At 47.1% G+C, this 21,923-nt stretch overlaps 1 pseudogene; it reads left to right on the forward strand.

Moving 5' to 3' along the window:
- Positions 1-1,877: 1,877 nt before the first annotated feature.
- Positions 1,878-21,923, forward strand: part of LOC132246616 (major facilitator superfamily domain-containing protein 8-like) — a 44,294-nt pseudogene continuing 24,248 nt past the window's right edge.

Consider the following 21,923-nt stretch of genomic DNA (forward strand, 5'->3'; position numbering starts at 1 on the left):
AGAATAGATATTATGGATTATAGGTACTGAAGGCAAGAAATACAGTTTACTTCTTGGTTATTCCCTGCTGCAAGCCTTCAGATGGAGTAAGAAAGTGGAGTGCTATTACAATATTTCAGGCAAGATTTGCTTCCTAATTTATACCTATGTAAATATCTGTCTCTTATTTTCTTTACACATGTATAGAGCTCAGCAGCTTCATCTAATAAGCATTGGTTGGCTTCATTCACCCTTGAATCTGTTGTCTTCTCTCTCCTTTTTCCCCCAAATTTTTTGCATATTTGTAACTGCTCTTAATGATTACCCAACTCAGGCAATTTCATAGTTTCATGGTAGCTAGGGTCAGCAGGGACCTGAACAGATCATCTAGCCTGACCCCCTGCCACAGGCAGGAATGAATGCTGGGTTCACAAGACCCCAGACAGGTGATCATCCAACTTCCTCTTGAATATGCCCAAGGTAGGGGCGAGGACCACTTCCCTGGGAAGTTGGTTCCAGATTTTGGCCACCCTAACTGTAAAATATTGCCTTCTGATCTCCAACCTAAACCTATTCTCCATCAGCTTATGACCATTGTTCCTTGTCACCCCAGGCGGTGCTGGGGAGAAAAGAGCTCTGCCTATTTGCTGTTGATCCCCCCCAATGAGCTTGTAGGCAGCCACCAGGTCCCCCCTCAGCCTCTTCTTACTGAGGCTGAACAAGCTCAGGTCCTTCAGTCTTTCCTCATAAGGCCTGTCCTGCTGCCCTCTCACCAAGTGGGTGGCCCTCCTCTGAACCCTCTCCAGGCTGGCCACATCCCTTTTGAAGTGCAGCGCCCAGTAATTTCTCTAATGCATTGCAAGGAGACAAAACAAGGGAAGGCTAGAAATGTACCTTCTAAAATAAACAGTATAGTTAAAAGACCTAATCCTGCTCCACTTGAAATCAAGGGAAAATTACCTCAATTTCAGATTTAAGTGTTACTGCAGTTCAGGAACTTGTATGTGACCGAAGGCCTGTGTGACAAGCTTACCCTTCTCCCCCCAGATTTCACTGCACTATTCATTGGACCACTTGAGAAAACATGCTGGGAAGTATAATTGTCCTGAGTGCAAACACTCAATGCTTTTTAAAACCTTGGAGCAATCTTTTGGTAGATACGATATTGCCCTGGGCCATAGGATCATGGCTCCACTGCCTGTCCTGGAAACAAACAATGCCTCCGATTGGCTGGTAATGTTAGGGCTCCATGTAATTAGGCAATCACAAAAGAACTGATTGAATATTGACACAGTACTGAGTACCGGGTGATGCTAAGCCATTCTTTCTGGGGCATAACCCAGCAAATGGGACAACCTGCCTCAACTCTCTAGGGCATCAGGAGAGCGACCCTGTTTGTCTGGTAGCTTGCGAAATTCTTTACAGATCTTAGGAAATCTACTGGGTTCAAAAGCGAAAATCAAGTCACCGCTTCTTCAGGCAGCAGATTTGGAAGGTAGGGAAAGAGTTTCCTTTCCTCCCACTGTCGAATGTGAGGTTTTTCCTAAGGGGAACATCATAGACACTGGGCACGTCTACACAACATACTTGAAAGGGCAGTAGAGCAAATTACTGCACAGTATGCATCATTGTCTACACAGAAAGGTACCTGAGAGTTAATTTAGTACCTGTAAATACAAGTAGCAAATTAACTCCCAAGTAGTTAGTGCACAGTAATGCACGTGTAGATGCGGACTGGGAGAAAATTTGCTCCCAGTCAGCCTCACCATCAGGCGGGCCACCCTCAGCCTAGCTCCAGGGCTGCGACAGCCCTTTGCTGCATAAAGTTCAAGGCCTTGTGGGCACGGTGGGTCATTGTCACTGACCACAACCACCAGTTGGGGGCTGCCCGCAAGTCCATGTCCTTTGTGCAGCAGCTGGATGACATCCTCATGGCCCAGGACCCTGGCTGGAGCTATGTGGTCTACTCCAATATGGATGGCCTGCCCGAGCCTCCGCTGCAGCCTGAAACCCACAACGATGCGTCACAGAGGAAAGGCCCCTTGGGCCGCCAGGAGCCTGTCTCACCATGCTCCCTGCCCCTGGCCTCATCCAGCAGGTCTGGGAGCCCAGGCCATCACCTGCCCCGTCAACTCTGGGTGCACAGCCCCACCCACAAGGCCAGGCTGACTATGGCACCACTAGCTCCATCTCCTCCCTGGAGGGGGTCTCTGCCTGGGCAGCCGGGTGCTGTGCCCCTGTGCCTCAGGGCACTGCCAGGAGCCACATGTCCCTGCCTCAGGCCTCTGGGCATGCGTGCCACACCCACCTGGTAAGCCCTGCACTGGGGGGAGTGCCCTCCCCACCCCTGCCCCCACACCCACCCATGCCCCCCCTCTCCCCACAGCCCGCAGGGAGGTGGGAGACAGTGCAAAACTTTATGGACTAGCCTGTGCCCCCTCTCCTTGGTAGGCACTGGACTCTCACACATGGAGGAATGTGTCAGTGCTGGCAGCAATGTCATCCTTAGCTGTAGGGGGCAGGGGTACGTAGTGTAGGCACAGGTAGCCTCCAGCAGTGGGAGAAGTTGCAGGGCAATGCAGGCTTCTCCTTCACACCAGCAAAGCTCAGGGGCCTGCACCAGGTTCTCAGGTGCACCTGGGGCATCATGGCAATCAGCAGCACCAGGGCATAATGGGACAGGCACCTCTCAGTCTGTTCAAACAGCTTCTTGTGGCATGCCCGGGACACTCTCAGCAGGGGCACACTCAAGGTGCAGAGCCAGCATGGGGGGTAGTGGTGGGGGGAGGGCTGGCCCTGGGGTGCCTCTCTAGAAAGACCCCCTGGAGGGAGGGCAGGGGTGACACCAGCTCCGCGTCCCAGTCAGTTGGGAGCCCCTTACCCTAAGCCCATGTGCCACGGGCTTGGCAGTAGTGTAGGAGGCAGGCTGGCCTGCAGGAGGAGAAGGGAGAGGAGTGGTTCTGCAGTAAACCCATCCCACAGCATTTGCATGTGTAGATGCACCCTCTGTCCCCCGGAGGGTGGTTTTTTTTTATTGGGAGGTTGTTCTAGGAAGGGAACTCTGCATTAAGGCTAGCAAGACCACTGGATATTACTGTTCATATAGCCAGGAAAAGCGACAACTGAGCAAAGGTAACTAATAAAACAAACAATGTGGGAGCTTGCCAAACAAATGTTGCCATGTGTATGTATCTATGTGGCTCCCAGCAGCTCTGTAACAGAATGTCTGAACCTCAAACTCTGTAACAGACTGTCTGAACCGGCTTTCTATCAAGCGTACATGGCTCCAAACCATTACTTGAATGACCAGGATTATTAGAAATTGGCTTTAAGACATGAAAGCAAAAATACTCTCTGCTTCTTTATTGGCCATTGAATGCATCCACATGAAGTGCTTCTCACAATCTACATGTTACAAATGTTGGTTTCCCAGACCAGTCAGAAAGCAGTGATGATACATACTAGTATGTGTATGTGTGTTGAAGTAAGTTTTGGGCGTGTTCAAGTATATTTTTATTTCCAACTTACTCATTGCCAGCAATCAGTGCAGGTGAATCAGTTCCTAAGACAGGCTAACTGCGAGCAGAAGCAAAATAGCAGCAGACCCACATTCAGCAATTGCTCACCTGCACCCATGACAATATGCAATAAGAGAAATCCAGCAATAAGCAGTTTATTTTGTGTGGATGGATATATGCTATCTGGAGGGAGGACATGGGCAGGCCTGGGGACAGAGACTTCACTGACTCTTGTCAGTGACAGCCCAGGGGTGGGGCCAGCCCAGTGCTTGGGCAGAGGAGATGAGTTCTGGCCTAGGCTAGATCACTGCTCCACAAATGGGATGTTGCAATGCTCCATGGGATGTCAGTGGAATATGACCTACCATAAGTCGGGATGGGATGTGATACAGATGTTTATTACAGCACTTAAACCTACAGTGCTGAAGTGTGATACCACATCCATCCAGGGTTATCTGAGAGCATGATCTGCCATTTTTACAGTGCTCCATGGCCCTGACTGTCTGTTCAGTTAGGGCTGTAGAGCACTTTATGTGCACCTGTTGCACAACAAGTATAACTTCTCTACCTGGTCCTTGATGCTGAAGGCTAGTACAAGGCTGATCCCTAGAGGCTTAAGGGAGATATAAGCAGTAGGGCTGCACGAAATTTTGCCAGCAGTTTCGTTTCGATGCTGTTTAGACTCATTTTGAGCTCATAACAGCAAAATTGAAATGAAACAGAGAGCTTCGAAACAGCCTTGAAACAAAATGAGGCAAGTTGAAACGTTTCAAAATTTTCAAAATGTTTCAAAGCTCAAGTTGGGCTTGCCTGCAGGGAAACAGAAACTAAAGTAAGTAATCTTCCATCCTACCAGTGACCGGACGAGGAAGACGGCAGGAGAACTGCATCAGAGAGACCAACTGGCGGCTTCGGCAGTGGTGTCTCGAGGCAGGCTTCGGCTTCCTGGACCATGACCCGCACATCACGACGAGGGACATGCTCAGCTGGGATGGGCTTCACCTGTCCCGCAAAGGTAAGCGTGTGTTTTCTTCTAGGTTGGCGGATCTCCTCCGGCGGGCTTTAAACTAGGCTCGTCGGGGGGAGGGGAGTACGAGGGCAGGGGAAGCTGTGGACCACCAAACCATGTGGCACCCACAAGGACAGCCCAGCCTGAAGAAAGAGAGCATTGGAAACCTGAAAGCCATGGGGAGGCCAGCACAACAGAACAGGTAAGGAACAAGAAGGTAAGAAACAATGGGCCCCATGGGACTGGGAGCAGGGGGGCAGCAAAGGCGCCAGTCGCAGGGCTCAAGTGCCTATATACTAATGCTAGGAGCATGGGGAACAAGCAGGATGAACTAGCGCTCCTGCTTGCACTAAACACCTATGACTTAGTGGGGCTAACAGAGACCTGGTGGGATTCATCCCATGACTGGGCGGTACATATTGAGGGCTATAGATTGTACAGAAAGGACAGGTCGGGGAAGAAAGGGGGGGGGTTGCACTTTATGTCAGTGAGCAATATACATCAACCCTCATCAAGACAGAATCCGAGGTTGAGGAAGTAGAAGGATTGTGGGTTAGGCTACATGGGGGGCAAGGAGAAAGGGATTTGGTGGTAGGGGTCTGTTACAGACCCCCACACCAAGGGGAAGAAATAGATGCGGGGCTCCTGAGGCAACTCTCGGAGACCATAAAAGCTAAAGAGGCGGTAGTCATGGGGGACCTAAACTACCCGGACATCTGCTGGGAGACACAGACAGCAAGGTCCCATCGCTCACGCAGGTTTCTAACTTGTGTACAGGACCTCCACCTGACACAGGAGGTGTATGGTCCCACTAGGGGGAATGCCATACTGGATCTGGTATTGGCAACGGGAGATGACATGATAGGGGACCTCCAAATCGGTAGCTATCTGGGAGACAGTGATCACCTTATGATAGAATTCAACATAAGACGGCGAGTGGGTAAGGTAACTAGTAGGGTGAAAGTGCTAGACTTTAGGAAAGCTGATCTCAATGCACTCAGGCGATTAGTCAAGGAAGCACTGCAGAGTAGGAGTTTTGATGGGATGGGTGCCCAAGAAGGGTGGCTGTGCCTAAAGGAAACGATCCTTTGGGCACAAAGCAAGACGATCCCCGAGCGAGGCAAAAGAGGGAAAGGGGCCAGGAGGCTTCCCTGGCTGACCAGAGAAATCCAGGGCAGCCTAAGGGCCAAAAGGGGAGCACATAAAAAGTGGAAACAGGGTGAGATCACTAAAGATGAATATACCTCCTCTGCTCATGCTTGTAGGGAGGCAGTTAGGCGGGCCAAAGCTACCATGGAGCTGAGGATGGCAACCCAAGTAAAGGACAACAAGAAATTGTTTTTTAGATACATAGGGAGTAAAAGGAAGGCCCAGGGAGGAATAGGACCCCTGCTAAATGGGCAGAAGCAATTGGTGACAGATAGGGGGGACAAGGCTGAACTCCTCAACGAGTTCTTTGCCTCAGTGTTCCTAAGCGAGGGGCACGACAAGTCTCTCACTGGGGTTGTAGAGAGGCAGCAGCAAGGCGCCAGACTGCCATGCGTAGATCCTGAGGTGGTGCAGAGTCACTTGGAAGAACTGGATGCCTTTAAGTCGGCAGGCCCGGATGGGCTCCATCCCAGGGTGCTGAAGGCACTGGCCGACGTCATTGCAGAGCCACTGGCGGGAATATTCGAATGCTCGTGGCGCACGGGCCAAGTCCCGGAGGACTGGAAAAGGGCTAACGTGGTCCCCATTTTCAAAAAGGGGAGGAAGGAGGACCCGGGCAACTATAGGCCGGTCAGTCTCACCTCCATCCTTGGTAAAGTATTTGAAAAAATTATCAAGGCTCACATTTGTGAGAGCCCGGCAGGACAAATTATGCTGAGGGGAAACCAGCATGGGTTTGTGGCGGGCAGATCGTGCCTGACCAACCTAGTCTCTTTCTATGACCAGGTTACGAAACGCCTGGACACAGGAGGAGGGGTGGATGTCGTATACCTGGACTTCAGGAAGGCCTTCGATACGGTATCCCACCCCATACTGGTGAACAAATTAAGAGGCTGTGATGTGGATGACTGCACAGTCCGGTGGGTGGCGAATTGGCTAGAGGGTCGCACCCAAAGAGTCGTGGTAGATGGGTCGGTCTCGACCTGGAAGGGTGTGGGCAGTGGGGTCCTGCAGGGCTCGGTCCTTGGACCGATACTCTTTAATGTCTTCATCAGCGACTTGGACATGGGAGTGAAATGTACTCTGTCCAAGTTTGCAGATGACACAAAGCTATGGGGAGAAGTGGACACGCCGGAGGGCAGGGAACAGCTGCAGGCAGACCTGGATAGGCTGGACAAGTGGGCAGAAAACAACAGGATGCAGTTCAACAAGGAGAAATGCAAAGTGCTGCACCTAGGGAGGAAAAATGTCCAGCACACCTACAGCCTAGGGAATGACCTGCTGGGTGGCACGGAAGTGTAAAGGGATCTTGGAGTCCTAGTGGACTCCAAGATGAACATGAGCCGGCAGTGTGACGAAGCCATCAGAAAAGCCAATGGCACTTTATCGTGCATCAGCAGATGCATGACAAATAGGTCCAGGGAGGTGATACTTCCCCTCTATAGGGTGTTGGTCAGACCGCAGTTGGAGTACTGCGTGCAATTCTGGGCGCCACACTTCAAGAAGGATGCGGATAACCTGGAGAGGGTACAGCGAAGGGCAACTCGTATGGTCAAGGGCCTGCAGACCAAGCCCTACGAGGAGAGACTAGAGAAACTGGACCTTTTCAGCCTCCGCAAGAGAAGGTTGAGAGGCGACCTTGTGGCTGCCTATAAATTCACCACGGGGGCACAGAAGGGAATTGGTGAGGATTTATTCACCAAGGCGCCCCCGGGGGTTACAAGAAACAATGGCCACAAGCTAGCAGAGAGCAGATTTAGACTGGACATTAGGAAGAACTTCTTCACAGTTCGAGTGGCCAAGGTCTGGAACGGGCTCCCAAGGGAGGTGGTGCTCTCCCCTACCCTGGGGGTCTTCAAGAGGAGGTTAGACGAGTATCTAGCTGGGGTCATCTAGACCCAGCACTCTTTCCTGCTTATGCAGGGGGTCGGACTTGATGATCTATTGAGGTCCCTTCCGACCCTAACATCTATGAATCTATGAATCTATGAGAGGGAGGGGGAAGAGGGAAGAAGGCGGGGAAGGATTGCTCTCATTGACTAGCTGGCCAGTGACTGTCGTCCTTTCCTGAGGTCTCTTCCAATCCCAGTGCTCTGGGGGAGGGATGGAAAAACTGCATAAAAGGCAGCATTGTTTAACTGCCTTGCTTTCTGTCTCGGTGTCAGTGGAGTGAGAGCACACCTTAGCGCACACACAGTGTCACCCACCCATGTCACGAGTTTTGCCTGTCAGCAGCCAGAGGTGCAGGGCCCCAGAACCCCCCTGCACCTATCTCTTTAACAGCTGGCAGGTGTCGTGGCTGCAGCAGTGGCCACCATCCCTGCAGCTTTCACCCCACTGCGCCTTAACACACACAGTGTCACCCATGTCACGAGTTTTGCTTATTCGCAGCTTGAGGTAGTTTCCCCCAACCCCCTGCACTGATCTTCTTGAAAGCTGGCAGGCTTTGTGGCCTCAGAAGGGGCTACCATCCCTACAGTTTTGACCCCACTGTGGCTTAGCACACACGTGTGACATGAGTTTTTTGCTTTCAAGACTTTGAGGTGCAGTTTCCCTGAAACCCCTGTACTTATCTCCTTGAAACTTGTCAGGCTTTGTGCCCTCAGAAGGGGCTACCATTCCTGCATGTTTCATCCAAATCAGGCTGGAAATAACAAAGTTATAGGCTGTTTTGAATTTCTCCATTATAGCCTATGGGCAAAACGTCGAAACAGCAAAACTGTTTCGACAAAACGAAACAGAACAGCAGTTTCGAACAGAAACAAAATTTGAAATGAAATGCTGTTCCATCAAAACGTTGAAATGCAACTCGAAACGGAACAGTGCCATGTCGCACAGCCCTAATAAGCAGTGAACATATCTTGCATGGGCCCTCATATTTAGAGGAATTTCACTTGGAAAACTAATCTCTAGGTTCAGTGCTTGGGTATGTGCAGAAACTAAGTTTTAAATATACATCAGACAAAGTATTCCCTACTAATCCAAGCAGGGAAGAGAAAAACCAGCACATGACTCCTCTGACCAATTGTACCTAAGCAGTGCTTTGCAATCAGCAAATATTTACAGAGGACTGTTTGTGATTTGAGTTTTCCCAACTTGGAACTTTATCTGCTGAATTAAAGCCCCAGGTCTTCGATTCATTTGAATACATTAAAACCTGTTTTTATTTTCCAGTGTTCATAGCTGAGGAGGAAAGATTCAAATGTGATCCCTACCAGAGTCAGTATCAGGAGAAAAGACCTCTCCCCCCAACAGAGAATGATTTTAAAGCCAGTAACATAATGTTTTAGTGGCCTGACTTGTGACTCAGACACTAAGGCCTGGCAATACTCCAGTCAACCAACAGAGTCTCTAAAAAAAAAAAAGGACTGGAAAAAATCCCCATGCAAATTGCATACATTTAAATAACAAATAAAATAGCAGGGAACTGTGATCTGTTCTTGGAGATACCATGAGGAGAAAAAGAGGCTAAATCATATGACAAATTACCCAGTGTGAATTATTCACTCAGCTACATTTGCAAGAGTCCCATGAGGTCTTCAGCTCTATAGCGTTGTGCTGAGTAATGTTCCATGTGACCTGTGTCCTGCATTCCTCTTACTTGAAATTTCTTTTTAGAGGAGACGTTTATGGACTTCAGGCTCTGTTTACGGCCTCTTCCTGTGTCTGCTTGCATGTATTGCTTTTTGTAGAGGTAAGACATGGGACAGGCAACTTGGACACACAGGTGGGATCTGACAGAACATTTACCTGTGACTTCTGAAGTTAAGTCACTAATGCCCAAATTTTCACACTTGACCTGTGATTTTGAATGTATCAATTTTCTGTTGATAAAATTTTCTGGTGTCCTGTTTCACACATCTGGATCCTGGTATTCAAAAGCATCAAGCAGCCTTGAGTCCAGTTGAGTTTAGTAGGGGCTCAGGGTGCTCAGTTGTCTCAAGTTGAGCATGCATAGATGGAGTCACACAGAATCATTTTTGAAAAAAAAACAAACCATAATGTATCTATCCCTCAGTGTTTCTCCCGTAAAGTGGGAATGATGGTACTTACCTGCTTAGAACAGCACTGGGAGGGTTAATTCATTGGCATTTGCAAAGCACACAGAGTTCTCTGGATGAAAGTCTCTGTACATACCCTTACATTAATACCACTGTACCTACTGGTGCCTTGTGAACAATCCCATCAATCCCATCAACAGAGAAACGTTCCCCTGTCTACAGTCTCCCTATGCATACCACCTCTTGGATTTAGAAGCAAAGAAAAGTAGGACTGGAAGGGAAGTCATCTAGTTCAATCCCTTGCTCTGGAAAGGATCACCCTTATCTAAACTGTCCTAGACAAGTGCTTGTCTAACCCTGTGATTCTCAATCAGTGTGATATAGCACCCTGGGGTGCCCCAAGATCCTTTGAAGGGTACTGTGCCATATTAGCATTGTTAGGTAGGGAAACACTTATCCACAAGTCACAAGATAAACCAGAGATTTCATATAGGGATCTATAATGTCAAAAACGTTCTGACCTGCTGTAGTCTTTCTCAGTTCTTTGCAACAGATATACAATATTCTGTAATAATTGCTGTATTATTTTTCAATAGTTCAGAAATGAGTGAAAGCTAGGAGCTGGCATTTTCTGAGAGGCGCCTTCTGTTTCATGAGGGTGGCTTGAGTCTAAAAAGGTTGAGAACCACCAGTCTAACTTAATCTTGAAACTATACAAACAACTTTCTCATACAACTACCAAGCACGTTGCCGCAAAATACCAAGAACACTGTAACCTGCCATAGATAAAGCAAGGGGAGGAGAGTGCTGTCAAGTATAGGAAGTGGTTGTTAAAAGATCCAAGGAAGATTACCATGCTCTGTAGCCTATGCCAATCTAACTGTGGGGTATTTTTTTCCTGATCCTAAATGAGGTAATTGGTCTGACCCTGGGCAGAAGCACAAGACCCTTTAACTAGAACTTCTGGGTCTTTTAGTCCCAGCAGGAGCAGTCTGGCAGGCTTTTCTTTCTCTCCTGGCTTTCCCCTTTTGACTGCTGCAGACTTTTGCAGGCCACAGAGTATCTTGATTGCCCAGCACTTTGTTACATAAGAAAAGCACTTTGCAAATCAATAGGAACAATAGAGTCCTTGGCTGACACTCACCTGCTACTCTCTCTGATCCTTCTGTTGCTAGCAGGATGAGGATGAGGATGGTGAGAATGGCACAGATATGTAGGTTTTAAATAGGGCTCTTCATCTGAGCAGCTCAAAAAACTTTCCTAAAAAAAATAACCTTCACGGTACTCCTAGGGATGGATATTATTTGCCATTTTGAGAGGGAATTGAAACTGAGGCAATAAGCAGCAGAGTAATTTATCCACAGTCCCTTAGTAAGTAAGCCTCACAGTTGAGAACAGAGCCCATGAGTCTTTACCCCTGTTCCCTGCTTGAACTCCAGAGCTAGGGACAGACATTACATATAAGCCAGTTTAAGTGATCAGAAACTGTTTTAAATCTGTAACAGAACATAATTTCAGTGCACATAAACCAGTTTCAAAATGGCTGAAATCGGTTTAAGATAAACCTGTTTGAATGTAGTATCAGACTTAGCTGATTTGGGTCAAACCTGTTTATGCAATGTCTGTCCCAGACCCCTTCCTGGTTTAACTTAAGCCAGAGTCCCCCAGCATCCCAGATGCTTGACAGCCTTGGGCTGGGCTAGGCAGTGCTCTCTGCCCCAAAGAACAGGCTGGCCCCATCCCTCACCTCTGTAGCTAGAGCTCGGGGGGAGACTGTAGGTACAGCTGTGCCTGTCTGGTTTCCCTTAATATTGCTGCTCTAGCAGGGATTCCCCCCCTCCCCCTCCCATCTTCCACAGCACAGACCCCAGCCCCATGGACCCCAGGCATGTGGTATGCTAACTAATGTTGAGGTGTCTGTATGTGTGTGCCTCCAATTTCACTGGGACAGGACAAAGGCAGACAGAACAGTGTCTGCTTAGGGCTTCTTGGAGCTAATCAACAAGTCAGCTGGTAATGTCCCTCCTTGGAAAAAAAAACCTGTTTAAAGAGAGCTTGAACTATTGAGAGAGGCTTTTGCTGCTCATGACCATAAGACCTTTCTCCTTATCTTGTAACCCTGGACTCATCCTCTATTGTACCCTGAATTCAGATCTGGGCAGGTAAAAACAATTCCCCCTGTTACCTCCCCGGCACAGTGTCACTTTTTGCTTTTCTCTCCCTCATTGAAGGAGTGGTATGGCTGCAAGCACTGTGCAGAGTGCTTGTCTCATTGGCCTCAGGCCTCCCCGAGGATATGACAAGGCAGAACACATTACAGAGGGAGTTCAAAATTATCTATATCCAGCATCCACTTAATCCATCGTGAGGGGAAACGAAAAGCTCTCCAGACCTGTAGGAGCTCTGATCAAGCCGACATTTCTTATTCTGAGCCTCTGTTCCCACTTGTCAGTTTGATTTCTTGATGCTTTACAATCTTTGGTATTCTCAGTTAGGATATGGCGTCACGTCCATCACCCGTTATCACCAAGTTCCTGTGTTTCCCTTTCTTCTTTCTCATCCTCTTTGCAATCTTGAACCAATAAAAAAAAATGGCTTTTCAGCTTCTTATCCAGTGCAGTCTGGATTACATCCAGACCTCTTCTAAGATCCTCTGACTTCCTACTAAACATGCCTAGCATCTTTTGTTAGAGTTAAATCTGCACCTCTGGATAAGTAGTAGTATTGCTAGAGACAAGGGGAAAAATCTGTCTGGAGAGACTGGGATTGTAATAGGTTATTGTATTTGGAGGATATATGGAGATGTAGAGCTATTCTACACATATTCACCCCAGTGCTGGGTCCAGGTACTCACCCTAGAAGCCTATTTGTGCCAATTTTTAGAATTTCTGAGGCAGAGAAAACCAGGGCCAGGGTTAAAGAGGACCGGGAGTGAGTATCTCTTGAAACGGACAAACTCCAGAGAAAGATTAGGCTGCAATTATGTATGATGTTGTCCAGGATTACATTAAATAATTCCTCACATAGGAAGGGGATACATTTGGACCTTGCCCATTATATCTTTTCTGTGGTAGATGGATGCACTACCTGCTTAGAAGGGAAATTAGAATTCCTCCAGTCTTGGGCCAGCTCTGTCCAGACCAGTCCTTAGCATAGGACTTCTTCCAATGCTCTGTCCACCCTGGCCCTCAGTACTATACCTGCACCACTTCCTCTGATGCCTACAGGAGGCAGATGCTTAAAGTCAGGTGAAATGTTGCCCCAAATCTTCTAATTGTTCTGGAACCAGAAGCCAAACCAAAACGGGATCACAGACAACAATGTCAGTCTATTCCTCAGCACTATTTCTACCTCTGCCCCCCATAAAAGATAGGCACCTAGAGAAGTACAAGGCACTGTCAGGCTGCAGATATGGTACATTTTGTGACCCGAATGTATTTTCAGTGTGAATGAAGCTCTCAGATAGTACAAGGCTAATACAGTACAACACAAAGTTCCTAGGAACATATAATTTGATTTTTCTGTCATATTATTAAGATATTAGGGGATCTGATTAATAATCCAAAATACTATCATATCATAGCAACCTCTGGTAAGAGAAGCTTGTAAATGCAAAAAAAGGAATCCCTAAATATATATGGGGTGAGTGTATTTTTACCCAGCACTAGAGGGATTGAAATGAGGGCATGGATCTTCAGCAATGTGAATTAACATAACCCCTACATCAGTACAAAACAGCTGGGCATTGGCCCATTGATTTCAATGGCATGATGTTGATGTGTACCAGCTGGGGATTGGCCCATTGACTGCACAGGATGTGAATTTAAACTAGATGGATTTCTGGTCCAGCGGCTTCATTGGAACTGTGTTGATCTACACCAGCTGGGGATGTGGCCCATTGACTTCAATGCAGAAGCTATATCAGTTACACCTGATGGGTCCGGTGGCTTCAATGGAGCTACATTAATTTGCACCAGTTGGGAATTTGGCCCAGGGGTGTTTCGGGATCATTTGATATATTTCCATAACTACTGGGGTCCACATCCTGCTTTAAGATGAGGCAAGTTGGAGAGTGTTGGGGACCATAGGTGACATGTAAGGGGGCCATGGGAGGGATCGGGGGGGCATGTATCCCCCCCTGAAATTGGCCCTTGCCAGCCAGGGAGTGGGGAGCGCCGGCTGGTGCCCCACCCTGAGAAGAGCCAGCGGCACTTCTGGCTTTCCCAGCAGCACTTCTGGTTTGCTGCTGGTGCTTCCGGGGTCAGCGATCAGTTGCTGGGGGACCCTCCCCCCCCCACCAGTGGCCAGGAGGCACCAGTTGCCCATGCTGGGGACAACTTGCTGATGCAAGTGTTGGAGAGGCCAACTAGGGGCTGTGCTCTTCTTCCTTGTTTGTGAGTAGCAAGTCAAGAAGTGGTGGGGAATGTAGAAGTGGATGGCAACTTGGGCAGCAGTGACCATGAGATGACTGAGTTCAGGTTCCTAAGGAAAGGAAGGAAGGAGAGCATCAGAGTAAGGGCAATGGATTTCAGAAAAGCAGACTTCAGCTCACTCAGGGAACTGATGGGCAGGATCCCCTGAGAAGCCAGTCTGAGGGGGGAGGGAGTCCAGCAGTGCTGGTTGTATTTTAATGAAACCTTACTGAGGTCACAGGAATGAATCATCCCGAAGCATGGGAAGACTAGCAAGTATGGCAGAAGACCAGCTTGGCTTAGCACAGATCTCTTCAAGGAGCTAAAACACTAAAAGGATGCTTGCCAGAAGTGTAAACTTGGACAAACAACTAGGGAGGAGTATAAGAGTATTGCTTGGACATGCAGGCAGTAAATCAGGAAGGCCAAAGTGCAACTGGAGTTGCAGCTAGCAAGGGACGTGAAGGGTAACAAGAAGGGTTTCTACAAGAATGACAGCAACAAGAGGAAGGTCAGGGAAAGTGTGGATCCCTTACTGAATGGGGGAGGCAACCTAGTAACAGATGATGTGGAAAAGGCAGAAGTACTCAATGCCTCAGTCTTTTTTTTACCTCAATCTCCACAGGCAAGATCAGCTCTGAGACTACTGCACCAGATACCACAGTTTGGGGACGAGGTGGGCAGCCAAAAGTGATAAAAGAACAGGTCAGGGACTATTTAGAAAAATTGGACTCTTACAAGTCCATGGGGCAGGACAGGATGCACCCGAGGGTGCTGATGGAATTGGCTAATGTGATTGCAGAGCCACTGACCATTATCCTTGAAAACTCAAGTTAATTGTGTGAGGTCCCTGGCAATTGGAAATGAGAAAATATAGTGTTAGTGTTTAAGAAAGGGAAGAAGAAGGATCCAGAGAAATGCAGACCAGTCAGCCTCACCTCTTTCCCTGGAAGGTTAATGGAGCAGGTCCTCAAGGGATCCATTTCTAAACCCTTGGAAGAGAAGAAGGTGATTAGGAACAGTCAGCATTGATTCACTAAGGGTAAATCATGCCTGACCATTCTGGGGTCCTTCTATGATGAGATGATTGGCTTTGTGCATGAGGGGAGACCAGTGGACATGATATACTTTGACTTTAGCAAGGCTTTTGATACAGTTTCCCATAATATTCTTACAAGCAATTGGCTGGATGAATGGACTGTAAGGTTGAAAGAAACCTGACTGGATCGTTGGGCTCAAAAGGTGGTAATCAATGGCTCAATGTCTAGCTGGAAGCCAGTGTCAAGTGGAGTGCTCCAGGAGTCAGTTCTGGGTCTGGTTTAGTTCAATATTTTCATCAACAATCTGAAAGACTGGATGGAGCGCACCCTCAGCAAGTGTTTGGATAACACCAAGCTGGGGGGAATAGTAGATAGTGGGTGCGAGGCACTTAAGTTCTCATTAGCATAGTTTACTGTGAAGTAAGCATGTGCGTCTACCCATGTACATGCTTACTTTGCAGTGAATCTCCTTAATCCTGAGTAAATTGGCTACCTGTAAATGCAAGTAGCAAATTTACTCAGGATTAGTAAGGGTACCGTATCACTCATGTAGATGCCTGTGGGCAGTGCCAGGCAGCTGTGGGTCTGGAGTGAGGGGCACCAACAGGGTTGGGGGCGAGGGCTGCAAGTTGGGAGTGAGGGGCACCATCATGATCCAGGGGGGCAAGGTACTGCAGTTTGGGAGTGAGACAGCAGCAGGGCTGGCAGGGGCTCTGGTGTAGCAATGAGAGGCAACAGAATGGGCAGAGGCAGGGCACTGGCATGTCACTGTCCCTCTGCCCCCTCCCAAGTCATATTCCCCCTGCGCACCATCACCCCCCATGTGACAGGTGTCCTCCTTTTTGGACTTGGAAATATGGTAACCCTAGCTTAGAGTAACCTGCAAAGACTGAATCGATTCAGCCTTGGGCTTTTTGACTGTCTGTACTTAGCCTAGGTGGCTTTCTGACTACCAGCTTTTGGATCAGTCAGGGCCAAGTCAGTCCCCAGAGCTCCAGAGAAGCCTAAACATTGTAGACACTGGCCAGTGAAATGAAGGGCGTGTGTAGCCAAGTAGCTGGATGCAGCCCCAGCAGCGGGGAGCCGAACAGTGTGTGCTGTTTACATCTGAGAGAGGTGGCTGGAGGGACTCAGCACATCTATCAAATAGTCATTCTCAACTCCAAACAACCTTTACTCTGCCCTGCAGCAACATCACACAATTCCCATACCCTTATGATTAAATTCCAGCTGGGATTAAACTGATTTATAAAACAGATTTGGTTCCCATTTTATTAGCTCATGGACTCTGCCAGACAGAGTTAAAGCTGTTTAGGTGCCTTCACTATAAACCCCCAGATATTAACATATTTGGATTTCTTTTAAGTTGAACCTTAACTCTGCATTTTCTAGACTGCTAATATTTGCTTTTGGAAAAATTACAAGGCCCGCTAGTTTTGCTTTCCCTTATTTTCTGATGTCTGCTCAATCTTCACTTCCTTTTAATATAGTCTTTTGCCTGGGAATATATACTATATTTACTTTCTCCATCAATTATTTTACCTCTCTTCCATTTCCCCACTACTCCTTTCTTCATGTTGTTCCATATTTCTGTCTCTTTCCCTGCACCTTGTTTTTTCATGGACACAAGACCCTAGTGATACTTGCATCTGTTGTTAAACCTTTGACCCCATCTGTACCATGTGGGTTCAAGGTGACGCAGGGTAAAACCTTCTGTTTCTCCTTCTGTCACCAGAAATGCCTTTAGATCAAGGCGTCTCCTGCATCTGATGTCCCTAGTGCTTTTCCTGTTACAGAACAGGAAATAAAAATGTGGTACACTTGTCGCTGCTCATCTGTCTGCCGTGCCTAGGTGAATAATGCAAGGAAACATATATGTATTTATATAGCAAATGGGAAAATACATTTCTTAAGATGAATGAGGCTGTTTTCAGGCTTGATGCACCCAATAAAACAACCGAGTATCAAGAGGGAGGTTTATTTTGAAATCTGGACGTGTCATAATATCAGCTCCCAACCAGGACTTCAAAATATATAAATCAGAAAGCTGAGCAGAGGGGAATGGCTGGGACTAGAATGGCAAGCACTGGACAAAGCTACACATATATAAGGCTAAAAGAGCAAGCATAGAGTGTGCAAACCCATGTAGGGGTAAGGGTACCCATCCAACAAGCATTGTGCTAATTCCAATCCTGTTGCATTAAAAGTCCTGGGTCAAAGCTGGACTTTGATACTGGGGTTTATGACCCAGACTTTTCCCCTGGCATGAGACTTCCCAATGCATTATGTCCATTACAGCTCAGGAGTTCCCAGCTCTAGAAGTGTCCTTGAAATCAAGGCGCTACTGCGGAACCACTTGACTGACTGACATGGCAGTCCAGTACGACTGAGGCACAGGGGACCTCTGAGCACGTGGCCTTGTCCCCACCCATATAATTACAATTCCTGCTGGAGCCAAGTATGCTGGATTTAAGACCAGTAGCCACCAGCCAGTCCTGCCTGGTTTTCACCACATTGGATCACATTGAGGGTGGCTTGAAACTTGCCCCTGGATTACCGAGATTTTTTCCAAACATTTGTGAATCTGGACAACATTTTGAGTTTTCATTACAGCTGGTTAAAAATGGGGCTTTCGTTTTGTTTGACTTTTGGATTTTGGGTTTCTGGTTTTCTAAAGGAAAATTCAACATTTTAGTGGATATTATGTCCTTTAAATGAATGTTTTCATTTAATTGAGAATCCCAATCTTTGCCAAAAGAGAAGTTTTCTTCCAAACCCAGTTTTCAGACCAAAGTTTCATCCAGTAATAACAAGTGTGTTACACCTTAATATCGTTCTTAGGGATAGATTTCTGTAGTTGGATTATAACACAGGACTGTAAAATGTTTTAGTGATTTATAAGGCAGGATTATTCCTTTTATGAATCTTTGTTGTGTCATTCACATAAGAAGTGAGGAAAGACCCTGATTGAAACAGTGGGAGGAATATTTGGCCTCCAGGCATCCACAGACCAAAAAGTCCTGTCGGCTCCTACAGTCTAGTTTCATGTCGCAAGCAGGTCATTTCCTTGATTATGCATTTATTAGGGTTTTGCCTAGGTTAGCACTGCAGCTTCTTCGGTTTTTCTTGGATATCAGTTGCAGGTGGTGTGATCAAAGGGAAGGAAGCAGTTCACCTAAATTATGTCAATAAGGAATTCTTCAGTTTGTGGCTGAAACCAAAACCTGGAAGAAATGTAGTTGCTGGTTGGCTTTAAATTTCTAATTTCTAGAGGTCTTTTAAGCCCTTTTTTTTTGCCCCCTTTAAAACATGTCAATCCATTTTGAAACACATATCCTGTTTCAAAATGAAAACTCACCAAGTTTTGTTTTGAAAACATCTGTACAGAAAGAAACAAAAAATGACTCTTTTGAAACATTTTTATTAAGAAAATGTTGCAATGAAATGTTTTTAATATTTAAAAAAAACCAGGTTTTTTGGACCCAAACTATTTGATAACTTCAATCTGCATTCACAGATGCTTTGGTTTCTCTGAGACTCTAATTTCTGGCCAATTTAGTAGTCGCTGAAAAACTGTTTCCAAGTACTAAACTGAGAAAAAAGCTGAAGAGATGCACAGCCACAGCAGCATAGAGCAACAGACCTGGAACCGCAGCTGACAGCTTAAGCCATACAAAGTGCAAAGCATGGTTTTATAAATCACATGTGCCATAAAATCCCCGAGGCATTGGGATTTATTTCCAGTCGATAGGACAGTGGGGGAATCATCACTCACTCGTTCCTTGCCTTGTGTGTGAGCGATGGAGCCACATTGGTCACCCCATTCCCTGCAAAGCTAAATTCCCCATCCTCCATATTGTCAAGACATGTTGACCATGCCTTGTGTTATATATATGCTTGCTGCAGTATCTACCATAGACTATAAAGTATAGACTGGAATTTATGTGAATCATTCCCCCTTGTGCTGCATCATGTGTCATTATTTACACCTATTCATCGTGAGTGCAAAGTGATGCGGGAAGCTATGGGACATGTTTTACATGATCTTTGCAGAAGTGTGAATGACAGTGCATGGTGTGAGGTGCTAGGGAGCAGGTAGGGAAGGAAGGGGAAGGGGTACAAGGAAGAAAGGAGGAGAAAAAAGGAGGTAGAAACTGGGACTTAGCCACTCTCTGTCGTCACCTCTTTTCCTTTTTTCTGAGACAGAGAAATGAAAGGGAGGAAAGAAGGAGAAAGTAGCTTTCTGGCTGAAAGTGATAATTTTTGAAGGAAATAAACTTGTGGGCCATGTCCAGATAACCTGTGGGCTGTGTCTGTTTGTTTCCCTGGGGACAAATAGTAGTGGCACACTTTGTGCCACGGCTACTTGCCTCTGGAGAAAGCCTGTGCCATGCACGCTCTGGTGTGTGGCAGGTTACCCCAAGTGGGATAAGGGAGGCTGGGGTTATCACCTGGGCTGGCTCTAGCAGCCTTCCCTGGGGCCTCGGGGGCCTCGGGGAGCTGTAGCCACAGCACTTCTGCAGCTGGGAGCCTGTCCAATTTTGGACTGCACATGCTGCTGCCATGCGCACTGCCCTTCTTTTTTTTGCCCTGAGGTTTTTTTGCCCCTTGGATCTCCCAGGGCCAAACCCTGCCCCCCTGTGCTTCAAGCTAGCACCACAATGCATGCCTACATGTGCAATGTGTAGCACCGTAGACGGGTCTGCGGCACCACAAACTGCACAGTCATGCTCATCTGGACGCAGCTGTGGTGGTTAAAATATCCCATTTGTTCATTATAAAACATTTTTAATGGGATTTTTTTACAAAATTAAAACATCAGCAAAAATAATTGATCTTTTTGATCCACTTTAATAAAGGAGATGTCACAGGAAGGATAAAGTAGGGAAGAAGTGTGATCCCTTTGTCAAGAGGACACTGGATCAACCCGACCCAGGTCAGGATAGAGGGGACACTGTTATTGTGAGGTGGCCGGTGTACACATGGAACGAGCTGGGGGCTTCAGTTCATGCACCGATGAGCATGTGTCCACCTCGATGGACAGATTGACGTCAAACTGGACTCCTCTCTCACTTCGAAGCTGTTTTCTCCAGTTGAGAGTTGATTCGTGTGGTGAGATGGACCATGTGGGAGGGGGGCTTCCCCAGCCTCTGACTGTGCTGCTTTTCCTTTCGGGACAGAGAGGGAAGCCAAGGCAGGCTTGGACTCTGGGCTACTCACACAGGAAGTTACTTGTCCTGATGGGCTACTGTGTCCGTTTCCATTCATCCGTCTAGGCAGCGTCATGGGTCTGCATCCATCATAACCACCTCCTCTGAGGTGAAGGTGTTATTTGGGTTCCTCTGCTTGCTGGTGATCCATGGTTGCTTTTCTGTTGAGCCTTACCCCATGCCCTACCCTGTATAGTTTCTTTGTCCTTATTCTAGATGTACTTGACTCATTTTCAGATCCTTTCCTTTTGCTGAAGGGCAGCCATTGAGATATGGGGATCTGAGCCTGGCTGGCAGCCAAAGCATGGCTCTGGGATATGGGGGTATGAAGCCCTTGCCTCAGGTGAGAGGGGGTGGGAGGATGGTCCTGACCTATTGGGGTTGGGAGGAGATGAGTCCTGATCTTCTGGGTTTAAAGAGAAGATTGGATCGGGAAGGGTTTCCAGCTACTTGGCTGTTGAGTCAGACCCTGACCTGCTGGGGTAAGCATGGGAGAAGCACCCTTCCCTCTGGGCAGGACCTCTCATTCAGTCACCAGACATATGAAAAGACAGGGGAGGATCATAAAGCAAAGTAGACAGTAGCATTTAGGGAAATTAATGTAAATGCACTCCTCCCCACCTCAGAATAGGCAGTGAGGCCAGTGTTATTCTGTATATTGTCTTTCTTTCTCCTCTTGGCTTTCATCCTTGCAATAGTATCTGTATTTGCTACCTACAGTCACAGCATATTTGTCTTTCTCTAGATGTCTCACTTACAGAGAAGCCTTTATTCCCAATAATTTTCAGATGTACTATCCTTATGATTTATTCCCTATTGGTGTTTATCTCATTTTTCCTAATATTACCTTTGTCTCAAAGAAACCTCCTGTGTTTTAGAGCTACTCTCGCTCTCACTCCCTGTAGCCCAAATTTGTCTTCTTTTCATATTTATTTCAGTATTTGTCGTCTTCTCCCCACGTAGATTGTATTCTCAGGATTTATTTCTTTTATTCTCACAATCTATACTGGAATCCAGCATGGTTTTTCCCCCTTTTCTCTGCTCAGTCTTTTATTTGTTTAATATTTAAGTGTCTGGCTTTATAATGCTTCTCTTCAAGCTGGGCTTTGGAGGGGCGTGGGGGGAGATTTAGAACAAAGGGTGGGGGAGCCTAGATGCCTGCGTTGTCTTCCTAGCTGTACCATTACCATGACACGTTGAACAAATCATATGAGGACAGGCTTCTCTAAAGCTCAACCTCCATTTAGCTAAATAAGTGAGCAGGGGTGTTAGCATGGCAAAATGAAGGCATGTGTGCTTGCTCATGTAGACAATACGAGCTGGTTTTGGCATAGCTATCATAGGTAAGAATAGCCGTGAAGACATGGTGGTACAGACGAATGAGCAAAATCAAAGCCAGCTGGGGATTGTGGCTACATAGGATCATAAAGGACTTAAAGGCACTTTACAAGGTCATCTAGTCCAGTCTTCTGCTCAAAGCAGGATCATCCCTGACTGCACCATCCCAGCCAAGTGTCTGTCCAAACTGCTGAAGTTTCTGTCACTGAATGTTTACTTCTACTATTGCCCACATTTGCTAGATTAAAACTAGTGCAGGTGTGTCTG

Source organism: Alligator mississippiensis, chromosome 16 (assembly GCF_030867095.1).
Source record: "Alligator mississippiensis isolate rAllMis1 chromosome 16, rAllMis1, whole genome shotgun sequence".
NCBI lineage: Eukaryota > Metazoa > Chordata > Crocodylia > Alligatoridae > Alligator > Alligator mississippiensis.